Source organism: Erpetoichthys calabaricus, chromosome 8 (assembly GCF_900747795.2).
Source record: "Erpetoichthys calabaricus chromosome 8, fErpCal1.3, whole genome shotgun sequence".
Classification (NCBI taxonomy): Eukaryota; Metazoa; Chordata; class Cladistia; order Polypteriformes; family Polypteridae; genus Erpetoichthys; species Erpetoichthys calabaricus.
Window position 1 is genome coordinate 140129082 of NC_041401.2, and position 12380 is coordinate 140141461.

A 12380-nucleotide genomic window follows, 5' to 3' on the forward strand; every position below is an offset into this window, starting at 1 on the left:
TACTTTTTTATTCTGTGATTTGACTTATTAAACACTGAGTAATTTGTAAATGTACTATATAGTATGTGACATGGAACCCCTGTCATTTGTGCTCACTTGTAACGGCCGACCCCTTACTCAGACTGGCCACTATAACACAAATGCAAACATGGATTAGATTAACACAGCAGTTGAAAATGTGGTGAAAAATGTGTCCCAAAATAAAGTCCGGTGGTATTGAAACTGGCTGTAGTGATATTGTGCTTCCTCCCGTCAACAAAACGACCTCACCGTAAAAGTCCTGGCAATGGTTAGAATGAATTTGAACCATGGGGTTTCTCGGCTGTGGCTGTCGTAATGTAGGATCGGTATTTGAAAAAGCAGGTAGTAAAATAAAGCAATAAATAGCAGTGATGAGTTTGTAGATGGATGGTTAAATTGTCTTCTTTCCCTCTCTCTCGATCTCTCGAGATGAGCCACAGCATGAAGTTATAGTTAAGAGTAGTGGAAGCTAGGTTAAGAAGGGAGGTGATCATTAGCAAGCAACAGTGTGGTTTCATGCCGGGAAAGAGTACTACACATGCGATGTTTGCTCTGTGGGTGTTGATGGAGAAGTACAGTAATCCCTCCTCCATCGCGGGGGTTGCGTTCCAGAGCCACCCGCGAAATAAGAAAATCCGCGAAGTAGAAACCATATGTTTATATGGTTATTTTTATATTGTCATGCTTGGCTCACAGATTTGCGCAGAAACACAGGAGGTTGTAGACAGACAGGAACGTTATTCAAACATTGCAAACAAACATTTGTCTCTTTTTCAAAAGTTTAAACTGTGCTCCATGACAAGACAGAGATGACAGTTCTGTCTCACAATTAAAAGAATGCAAACATATCTTCCTCTTCAAAGGAAACAGAGAGGAAAGCAAACAAATCAATAGGGCTGTTTGTTTTTAAGTATGCGAAGCACTGCCGGTACAAAGCTGTTGAAGGCAGCAGCTCACACCCCCTCCGTCAGGAGCAGGGAGAGAGAGAGAGAGAGAGAGAGAGAGAGAGAGAGAGAGAGAGAGACAGAGAAAAACAAAGTCAAAAATCAATACGTGCCCTTTGAGCTTTTAAGTATGCGAAGCACCATGCAGCATGTCGCTTCACTAAGCAGCTGCACAAAGAAGGTAGCAACGTGAAGATAATCTTTCAGCATTTTTAGACGAGCGTCCGTATCGTCTAGGTGTGCGAACAGCCCGCCAGCTCACACCCCCTACATCCGGATCAGAGAAAGTCAGCGCAAGAGAAAGAGAAAGTAAGTTGGGTAGCTTCTCAGCCATCTGCCAATAGCGTCCCTTGTATGAAATCAACTGGGCAAACCAACTGAGGAAGCATGTACCAGAAATTAAAAGACCCATTGTCCTCAGAAATCCGCGAACCAGCAAAAAATCTGTGATATATATTTAAATATGCTTACATATAAAATCGCGATAGAGTGAAGCCGCAAAAGGCGAAGTGCGATATAGCGAGGGATCACTGTATAGAGAAGGCCAGAAGGAGTTGCATTGTGTCTTTGTGGACTTGGAGAAAGCATATGACAGGGTTCCTAGAGAGCAGTTGTGGTACTGTATGAAGAAGTTGGGAGTGGCAGAGAAGTATGTAGGAGTGGCATAGGATATGTACAAGGGAAGTGTGAAAGTGGTGAGGTCTGCGGTAGGAGTGATGAATGCATTCAAGGTAGAGGTGGGATTATATCTGGGATCGGCTCTGAGCCCTTTCTTATTTGCAATGGTGATGGACAGGTTCAAAGATGAGATTAGACAGGAGTCCCTGTAGACTATGATATTTGTGGATGACATTGTGATCTGTAGCGAGAGTAGAAAGCAGGTCGAGGAGACCCTGGAGAAGTGGAGATATGTTCTAGAGGGTAGAGGAATGAAGGTCAATAGAAACAAGGCAGAATATATGTGTGGAAATGAGAGGGAGGTCAGAGGAATGGTAAGGATGCAGGGGAGTAGAGTTGGTGAAGGTGTAGGACTTCAAATACTTTTGTATTTGATACCAATACCATTGAAATTTCACTTATTCGATGCAACAGCAAAAACAGAAATCCAATGCAAGTGCGTTTTATTAAAAGTACCTCTATTTTTCAAGTGAACAGTATTGTCACAGACTTGCACAAGAGGAAATGAGGAGAGTCCAGGTTTCCAAAAAATATAGCTTTATTGTTATTAAGACAGGAACATTCTCAAAGCATTTGTTCAAATGTGAGCTGTCACTTAAACATGTGCAGCATGCCAGCAGCGACGATGACGTTGTCCAGCATTCGCTTCCTTCTCAAATCAAAAGAACAGATAGCCTTCCTGCACGATGAGGGGGTGAAAAGTGAGTGCCAGGCCAGGTCAGTGGACAGTTTTAAACGTTGCCTGCATCAACCATTGGGCGACAGACGTGTTACGCGGTGAGCCTGTGAACTTGCAGTTGGACAGGTGGCAGACAAGCAATCCCTGCCTGTGTTAAGAGTTTAAGCGCACAGCGCAGTTAGGGGTTTATTGGGATCTCAAAGTCTCACAATATTATAAATACTGTATAAATACTAATGGTAACAGCAGCTTTAATGAGGTATTTACACAATTTTAATGTAAGTATTCTAGTATTGGCATTCATAAGTATCAAAACACAGTGCAGGGCATAAATTCTAATGTGTGATGGACATAGAGAATCTTCCAGTGTAACAGCAAGTGGGGGTAATTTCAGGGTTTATAAAGGATGGTGTCACCATTTACAAACTCATTTATCTTACCATGCGCACATTCCAAATGTCAAGTGACAAAGTCTATGCTAAAAATAAAAATTCAAACTTTATTATATCTTTGCTATTATATTGATACTGTATCCAAGATAATACAGGATACTTGCTGTTTTTGTGACATGCTTGTAAAATCTGGTTTATCAGTGAATTACTCTTTATTGTAAAATTTACAAGATGTATGTTTGCATCATCAGTTGGATTAAAAAACTATTTAATGGATGAGTCAAATTGATTCAATTTTTGAAAGTCACAAAATCCTATTGCTTTCATTTTCCAAATCTGTGACTCCATTTTTTAAAAATGTTTTTATTTTTTAATTTGTACAAAATTGAATTTCCTGTGTGAAAGTTTAATGTAAGTTTTACATTAGTGCATTATTTCAGAAATTCTGAAAACACCCTTTGTTGTGCTGATTTTTCAAAGTTTCTTTAATGAATGATGAGAGTTTTTTTTGTCTAGCTTGTGCAGTAATCCATAATTAGAATATAAACTGGAACTGCAGTGCAACTTGTAGACTACATTACAATTGCCAAGGTACCTTCCAAATATAAGACATGTGCTTTTAGTACATTCATCTCTTTATAGGTGTTATAATAATGAACATTAGTTTAGGTACAAAATCCAAACAATGGCATTAATTTTGCATTTGCATTTTCGTGTTTAGCAATGAAGCATTCTGTTTTCCCATCCTGCTATCTGGCATAATCTCAGTTCTTAGTTATTCTAAGCCCAAAATAAATTTTATTTTGGTAGTAACAAATGGAGCAAGTCATTTCATTGCCAACGTAGACAAGTCCCTTCGTCTGGATCTTGCCCTAGTTTTTACTTGCCACAGTTGTTGGCACCGTCGGGAAGGATTTTCAGAACATTTTCCTTTCTTTATTCAGGAGGCCTCCTTGTTGGCTTTGGTTGCAGGCAGTACAGCATTTTCTTTTTCAGGGTTTTACACACAGTGTTCTCAGATACTACCAAAGATATGCCTGCTAAATCGGCTGGTGATCAGTCCATGACTTTACGTATGTGTCTCTCTCTCTCTCGGCTGGTGATCAGTCCATGACTTTACGTATGTGTGTCTCTCTCTCTCTCTCTCCTGCTTTTCCTCAGCAACGTTGGGCTAATAGCAACCTTGCCCAAACTCCAATACAGATGAGTATTCCACCCTTCTTGCCATCACGGTTACTTTTACCTCTGTTGTGGCCATACCCTAGCAGCTATGGGATCTGTCTATGGGCAGCTAAATTATGGCTAGGTTATGCTGTAGAGTGGCGATACAGATAGTTTGGGTGTTACAAGAGTTTCTATATGAAGCAATATAGGTATTGTTATTGGCTTCTTGAGTGCACATAAGCCCATCCTCTTGGTTGACCATTGGTGCAAAGTTGTATCCATCAGTGTTGCTCATCCTTGATTTATGATCTTTTCTTCAGAACCTGAATATCCATTTCTCTCCTTTGAAAGAAATGTCCCTAGCTGTAAAATGATCTGATATTGACCATCTTATCAGATAAAGCTGCAGATGCTACATTCCAAAGGGAGGCCCAGTCAGGCAAACTGAGACTTTTTAGTTGACTGTAAGAGTGTCTGGCCACAATTTGCTAAGTCAAGTTCCAGCCTGGGAAAATGATGCGTGCTTACTGCTCAATCCTTCAATAGTGCTTGAGAAAGGTCAAGTCTCCAGTTTGACCCCTTTTGTTATTTTTATTCTCTTTGTGCTTTTTACATTTCATATACATAAGACTTCCATCTTACCATATTTTCCTAATTAGATGCTTCTAGCACCTCTTTCAGTCTTTCCTAGAAAAATATTTTTCTTGGTTGCCACCGCTGCTAAAATTCTTACAGATTATATAACTTTCATAATAAATTGTCTACAGGAATCAGTAATGTTTTACTTGTAATCTGGGTTATTCTAATTATATCTACTTTTAGTTATTTCAGTGTATGGAATCCTGATAAATGTTATGGAAGTGAAGATGGAAGGAGTGGATGTATAAGTGTTGTAAAAAAGACACAAGATAGCAGATAAAGGTTTGGGGTTTTCCGGCCCCGTATACTGTGGGAAAAGTGCAAAAAGTCGATTAAACAGTACAACTTTCATAACACCGTTCGCCCTCATGGTGGACGGGGGGAACATTTATGAGGGAGGGACCGGAAATGGTTGAAGCGCTGCTGGGAAGGAACCGAGATGGATGATGGGATTGCTGACGTCAATGGGGTGAGACAGAGGGAAGGCGGAAGTGGTGTGTTGAGAATCCATGTTCAGAAGGTTCATGGCGGTGTTGTGTCTTTCTTTCTGTTGGAAATAAAGAGAGAAAGGTTAGTACTCCGCCATTCCCGTCTGGTATATGCTTTCGCGTTACAGTTTAGGTCGTTCCGCTGCTCCCTAATCGTGCGTGCGTGACATGACCCCCCCCCTCAGCCCAGACCTATCGGGTCGGGCGGACCGAACCGAGAGGTTGTGAACCCGGGAGAAGGCATCCGCATTGGCCTGAAGGGGACCCCGGCGATAAGTAACGGTAAACTTGTAAGGCTGCAGGTCCAAAAACCACCTGGTGACACGAGTGTTCGACTCCTTGTTCAGGGCCATACACTGTTGGGCGGCATGGTCCGTTACCAGGGTGAACTCACGACCCAGCAGGTAGTACCGCAGATGAGTCACCGCCCACTTAATGGCCAAGGCCTCCCTCTCCACCGCCGCGTACCTGGTCTCTCGGTCCAACAATTTCCAGCTCAGGTAAAACACGGGGTGTTCGGTACCGTCGACGCTTTGGCTCAACACGGCACCCAGGCCTGTGTCCGAAGCGTCGGTCTGGAGAAGAAAAGGTAAAGAGAAGTTAGGGGTGTGCAATATAGGTGCCGACGTCGGGGCCCTTTTTAAGTCACTGAATGCTTGTTCCGCTTTCTGGTTCCATACCACATAGACAGGAGACCCTTTCTTTGTGAGATCAGTCAAGGGTGCTGCCTTTTCAGAGAAACGGGGAACAAACCGGCGGTAATACCCCACTAACCCCAAGAAAGCCTGCACCTGTTTCTTGGTTATCGGACGGGGCCATTCCAAGATGTCCTTTATTTTGGAGCATTGGGGTTTCACCTGTCCCCGCCCCACTAGGTAGCCTAAATATTTGGCCTCCCTTAAGCCAAAGTAACACTTACGTGGATTAATGCGGAGGCCGGCCTTCGCTAGTGTGGCAAGAACAGCATACACCTGCAGAATATGTTCCTCCCAGGTGCCGGAATAATGACTATGTCATCCAAGTAGGCGGCACAATAGGATCGATGGGGCCGTAGCACTCTGTCTACCAGACGCTGGAAGGTTGCTGGTGCCCCGTGCAACCCGATTGGGAAGACCTTATACTGCCAATGTCCACTAGGGGTACTGAATGCTGTTTTCTCTCTGGCGGATGCCGTTAAGGGAATTTGCCAGTACCCTTTTGTCATGTCCAAGGTAGTCAAGTATTGTGCCCTCCCCAGGCGCTCCAACAGATCGTCCACTCGGGGCATAGGGTAGGCATCGAACTTAGAGACTTGGTTCAGACGCCTGAAGTCATTGCAAAACCTCCAGGACCCGTCTGGCTTAGAGACGAGGACGATAGGACTGGACCAGGGACTATAGCTTTCCTCAATAATATTCATGTCCAACATCCTCTGGATTTCTAATTCCACTTCCGTCCTCTTTGCTTCCGGGAGGCGATAGGGTCTCTCCCTGACTACCACCCCCCGGGTCAGTAACAATATCGTGCTCAATCAACGAAGTACGGCCAGGTAACTCGCTAACCACTTCGGGGACGGCATGGATAGCATGTTCCAGCTCCAGCCGTTGTGATGGGGTTAAGTGTGAGTTTACTTGCGCAAAGGGAGAGGGCGGTACCGGAGGGTGGAGCCTCGTCCCTATCTCTCCACGGCTTTAACAAGTTCACGTGGTACACTCTCTTGGCTGGTCTACGATCTGGTTGTTTCACCAAATAATCTACCAGCCCCTTCCGCTCCTTAACCTCATAAGGACCCTGCCAATGGGCCAGTAATTTAGAATGGGATGTGGGTACAAGTACCATTACGCGGTCTCCGGGGTGAAATTCCCTGAGGACAGCATTCCTATTATAGCACCGGGCTTGCGTTGCTTGGGCACGGGTCATGTGATCTTTTAGGATGGGTCGAATTTTGTTCATTCTATCGCGCATTTGCGCGATGTATTCCAAAACATTATTGCCATGTAGAGCCTCCTCTTCCCAGCCTTCTTTTAATATATCTAAAAGCCCCCGGGGCTGGCATCCATATAGGAGTTCAAAGAGGGAAAAACCCGTGGAGGCTTGTGGGACCTCCCGGTAAGCAAAGAGCACGAAGGGCAAAAGCTCGTCCCAGTTCCTACCGTCCGCGCTGACTACCTTACGTAACATCTGTTTAAGCGTCTGATTGAAGCGATCCACTAAACCATCGGTCTGCGGGTGATAAACAGACATCCTCAGATGTTTAATTTTAAATAACTTAGCCACCTCCCTGAACGTATCCGAAGTAAAGGGAGTACCTTGATCCGTGAGGACTTCTTTAGGTATTCCCACTCGGGCAAAGAGTCTGACTAATTCCCGTGCGATATTCTTAGAAGTAGCGGTACGTAAAGGCACCGCCTCTGGATATCGAGTTGCGTAATCTACCATGACCAATATGTACTTTTGGCCACGGGTCGAAGGTTCAAGGGGACCTACAAGATCAATACCGATCCTCTCAAAGGGAACGTCAATAAGGGGAATAGGAACTAGACTAGCGCGGTCCCTCCTAGGAATCTGACGGATCTGACACTCCGGGCAGGACTGACAGAAACGTCGAACCTCCTCATTTATTCCTGGCCAATAAAACCGCTGTTTAATTCTCTCCAGCGTTTTTTCGGTTCCCAGATGGGCACCTAGGAGGTGGGAGTGTGCTAGTTCGCAAACCTCCCGCCGGAAGGTTCGCGGCACTAACAATAACTTCCGTACTCCACCTTCGTGACTCGCGACTCGATACAACAGATCATTCTCTAATACAAAGTAAGGCTCCTGTGGCAAGGAACTTTCTGACAAATGGTCACTTACTGAAACAATTGCATTCCGGGCGTTTTTTAGGGAATCATCATTCCACTGTTCCCTTTTAAATGACGCGGGGGTAGACCAGAACTGATTGGCCATAGAGTCTATTGGGTCTGCATATACAGGAGCTCTGCAGACCCCTTGGCTCGTGCCCTCGCCCGGATCTTCTTCCGGGTCGGGGTCCGATGCCAGAGACTCTTCCCCCCCGGTCACTGTTATCTAAGGCATTCGCCCGTGTGCACGGCCTGGGAGCCGCGGGGGTGGTGCTTCGCGTACCCATAACAAGACCCAACTTAGCCCTAGGAGTGGTTATTTGTTTCCCGCTGTTGCTATCTGACCAGTCGTGTCCCAAAATGACAGGAAAAGGTGGCTCGGGTAAAACCGCAACCGTTAATTGAGTCAAGCCACCTTTCCATGATATAAAACACTTTGCGGACTTATAAGACTTGGTCTCCCCATGTACACAAGTTACACTGACATACTGGTATCGCCATTGTCGCGGTAAAACATAACGGTGAGCAACAATGGTAATGTTGCTGCCGGAATCAAACAATGCAAGCACAGAATGACCATTAACTAAAACCACTCCCGTATTTGGAATAGCCAGAGGGTTTGACAGAGCACAGTACCTTTCTGTGGTGTCCCAAGTACAGTCCATTGGCTCCTGGAGTGGCTGATACAGAGGGCAGGCAGACAGCAGGTGACCGAGGTCCCCGCACTTGAAACAGCGCGGCGGGCCGGGTTTGTCCTTGGCCTTTGGCGGTGCTTCCGCCGCGCGACGTGTGGGCTCGGAGTGACTGGCCCGCCCCTGTCGAGCGCCACGAGCCGACTTTTCCGACCCCCCGGTTCAGTGCACCGCGAGTTGATGCTCCAGGACCTCCAAGAGTCCTTTCATGTCCTTGTAGGGGTGTCTACGGACCTGCTGGGCGAGATATCCTGGCATTGCGTTTACTACGCCCTCACACGCCACCTGCTCTACTACTTTACGTGCCTGGGGACCTTCTGGTTGTAACCAACGCCCCATCTTGCTCCAGAACTCGAAAGTCTGGGCTCGGGCAGGGTGGTCGGGGTTGAACTGCCAGGTTCGCCACTCACTCGCCTGCTGGTCCGTAGTAATGCCGTAGCGACTCAGGATCTCTGGTTTTAGGAGGTCGTAATTTGCGGCCTCCTCCTCGGGGAGATCGTAATAGGCCCACTGCGCAGCACCCTTCAGGTACGGAGCCAAAATGGATGCCCACTCCGCCCGCGGCCACTTGTTGCGAGAGGCAGTCCTCTCGAATATGCCGAGGTATGACTCTATGTCATCCGTTTCCGACAACGGTACCATCGGAGGAGGCGGAGGTCGGGAGGGCTCTGGTCTTACCGCTTCTGCCGTTGTCAGCCTTGCCTTGGTTGCTTCAAGTTCCCGCGTTGTTTCCGCATGTGCGATCCGGAGATTCTGGATTTGAGCAGCCATCCCGGACAGCACATCGTTTAGCTCTTGTCCTTCTGACATGTTCGGACACTTTTTTTCTCCTGCCGACTACGCCACTGTAAAAAAGACACAAGATAGCAGATAAAGGTTTGGGGTTTTCCGGCCCCTTATACTGTGGGAAAAGTGCAAAAAGTCGATTAAACAGTACAACTTTCATAACAGCATTAGCCCTCATGGCGGACGGGGGGAACATTTATGAGGGAGGGACCGGAAATGGTTGAAGTGCTGCTGGGAAGGAACCGAGATGGATGATGGGATTGCTGACGTCATTGGGGTGAGACAGAGGGAAGGCGGAAGTGGCGTGTTGAGAATCCATGTTCAGAAGGTTCATGGCGGTGTTGTGTCTTTCTTTCTGTTGGAAATAAAGAGAGAAAGGTTAGTACTCCGCCATTCCCGTCTGGTATATGCTTTCGCGTTACAGTTTAGGTCGTTCTGCGGCTCCCTAATCGCGCGTGCGTGACAGTGTATATAAGATGTCAAAAGAGATTAATCTTGCAAGCATGTTTCCACCTAGCTTTTATTTAAGTTTCCCTCCTTATTCTAACAGGAAAAATATTAATATATAGAAGATCTGTCTCATTTAAAAGTAATTGTTGTAAATGGAGCAATAAATAATAACTTCAGAATGTTTACACTATGTATATCTCATTTACTATATGTTGGGTTTTGCCATATTTTCCCTGTTTTTACTTCAGTGTGAATAGCAATGTTCTTCATTTATGTTCCATTACTTGTTTTTTTTTTTTGTTTTAACATAGTTGTTACTTAAAAGGAAAGAGAAGAGTGTTCCATTACTTGTTTTTGTTTGTTTTTACATAGTTTTTACTTAAATTAAAAGGATGAAATGTAAATGTGAGAAAAACCTTGTGACTTTACCGTTTTGTAAGAGTTTATAACATTTGTGTTCAATTTCTTTGCTTATACCATATTTTGTTCTTATAACCTTAGCCAAAGAAGAACATATAAAAGGGGAACTGTGCCTTTTCTGAATTTCAGAGTATTCCTCTATTTTTTCTTGGAAGAGCAAAGCACACTAGGTTTACATTTAGATTGATTACATCTTGCCTGAAGAAGGGGCCCGATTTGCCTCGAAAGCTTGCATATTGTAATCTTTTTAGTTAGCCAATAAAAGGTGTCATTTTGCTTGGCTTTTCTTTAGATAGATAGAACTTTATTTGGCTTTTTATAGAAGCTCTTTAAATTATTAAATACATAAATAGATAGAAAAATAAATACACACACACACTATGCTCTCAACACACACCAGAATGACTAAAAAGCAAGAGAATTAAAATGAAAGAATACTTCTGACTTGGCAGTCTCAGTCACTGTGAGGTATTATGCGGGCACATTGCTGTTGGTATAAAGGTGCCCCAGTAGCGTTTATTGACACACTTGTGCTGAATGATTTGTTGGCTGAAAGTACTCAGTTTTATGTGTCAGAGAGATGATGATCGTGCATTTGCCATCACACAGTTCTAAAAGATATGAATGATGTCACTTCCCACATTAAAGGAATGTAGTCTTCTAAGGTAAAAGACCTGCCTTTTGATCTCCGAGACTAATCGAACTCGTCATTAATATGGGCTGTTAACTGCTTGAGTGGACCACTTCTACATCCAGTCCCTGAATAGTGACCAGACATAGAGGCTGTTTGGTGCAGCGAAAGTCAATATCCAGTTCCTTTGTTTTGATGATGTCAAGATGCAGGCAATTCTGTTTACACCAAGAAACAAAGTTCACCACCTTACTGCTGTGTCTCATTCCCTTTATTAATAAACCCCATAAGTGCAGAATCATCTTAGAATTTCTGCAAGTGATATGACCTGGTGTTATATTTATAGTCTAAGGTGTACAGAGTAAAGTGAAAAGGAGACAGGACTATATCCTGTGGTGCTGCAGTGTTGCTCACAACCATACCAGAAACCTTGAGTCTCACAAACTATGGTCTGCCTGACAGGTAGTCCATTATGCAGGACACCAGAGGTTCATCCACCTGCATATCTCTGAGTTTACCCCTTTACAGGAATGGCTGGAAGGTACTGAAATAACTGGAGAAATCAAAAAATATAATCCTCACAGTGCAGCTTTTCCAGGTGAGATTAAACCTTGTGGAGCAAATAGTTAATTGCATCCTCCACTACAATCTTTGTCCAATAGGCAAACTGCATTGGTTCCAGGTAGTCTACCACAAGAGGACCCATATAGTCCAGGACCTCAAAGGTCTTCCTTCATGATGTGAGACGTTAAGTGCCACTGGTCTGTAATCATTATGTGAAGTGGTGCTTGCCTTTCTTTGGAACAGGAACAATTCAGGATGGTTTCTACAGCAGTGGCACTTTCTGAAGCCTTAGTGACAGAGGATACCACAAAGTTGGTATGCACAGGCCTTAAGAACTTGAGGATTGACTCCATCTGGTCTCACAGCTTTTCCTGTGTGTAGCTTCCGCAGTTGTCACCTTACTTCAGTTATGGTCAGTCCACACAAATGGTTAGAGGTAGACTTGTCAGTTGGCGTGGTAGGAGTTGATGGTGTAATAGGGAATGTGTGGGGAAGACTGGTCATTGAAAGAAGTTGACCGTGGCAGGGAAACTGTATTACAAATTGGTTCAGGGTGTTAGCTCCTTCTGGAGTCCAGTAATCGTGCCCAGTCCATTCACAATGTCCTTCATGTTATTCTGAGTTAGTGTGTTTTCCATTTTTAGCTTTTTTTAAGCATCCTTTCCGTCACTCAGCTTTTTCTGTATCTTCTTCAGTGCCTCTTTTTCACTGGATTTAAGTGCAGTCTTTTTCTCATTCGGGAGACTTAGCTCCTTACTAATCCAGGGCTTGCTGTTTGGAAAGCAACACACTGTCTTTGACGGTACCACTATGTCAACACCGTGTTATAATACATCCATCCATCCATCCATTTTCCAACCCGATGAATCCGAACACAGGGTCACGGGGGTCTGCCGGAGCCAATCCCAGCCAACACAGGGCACAAGGCAGGAACCAATCCTGGGCAGGGTGCCAACCCACCGCAGGACACACACACACACCCACACACCAAGCACACACTAGGGCCAATTTAG

At 44.8% G+C, this 12380-nt stretch overlaps 1 protein-coding gene across 1 annotated transcript in view; it reads left to right on the top strand.

The window, feature by feature from the left end:
- vps8 (VPS8 subunit of CORVET complex) overlaps positions 1-12380 on the top strand; it is an 893492-nt gene that overhangs the window by 288012 nt on the left and 593100 nt on the right. The gene's annotated exons all lie outside the window — the stretch shown is intronic.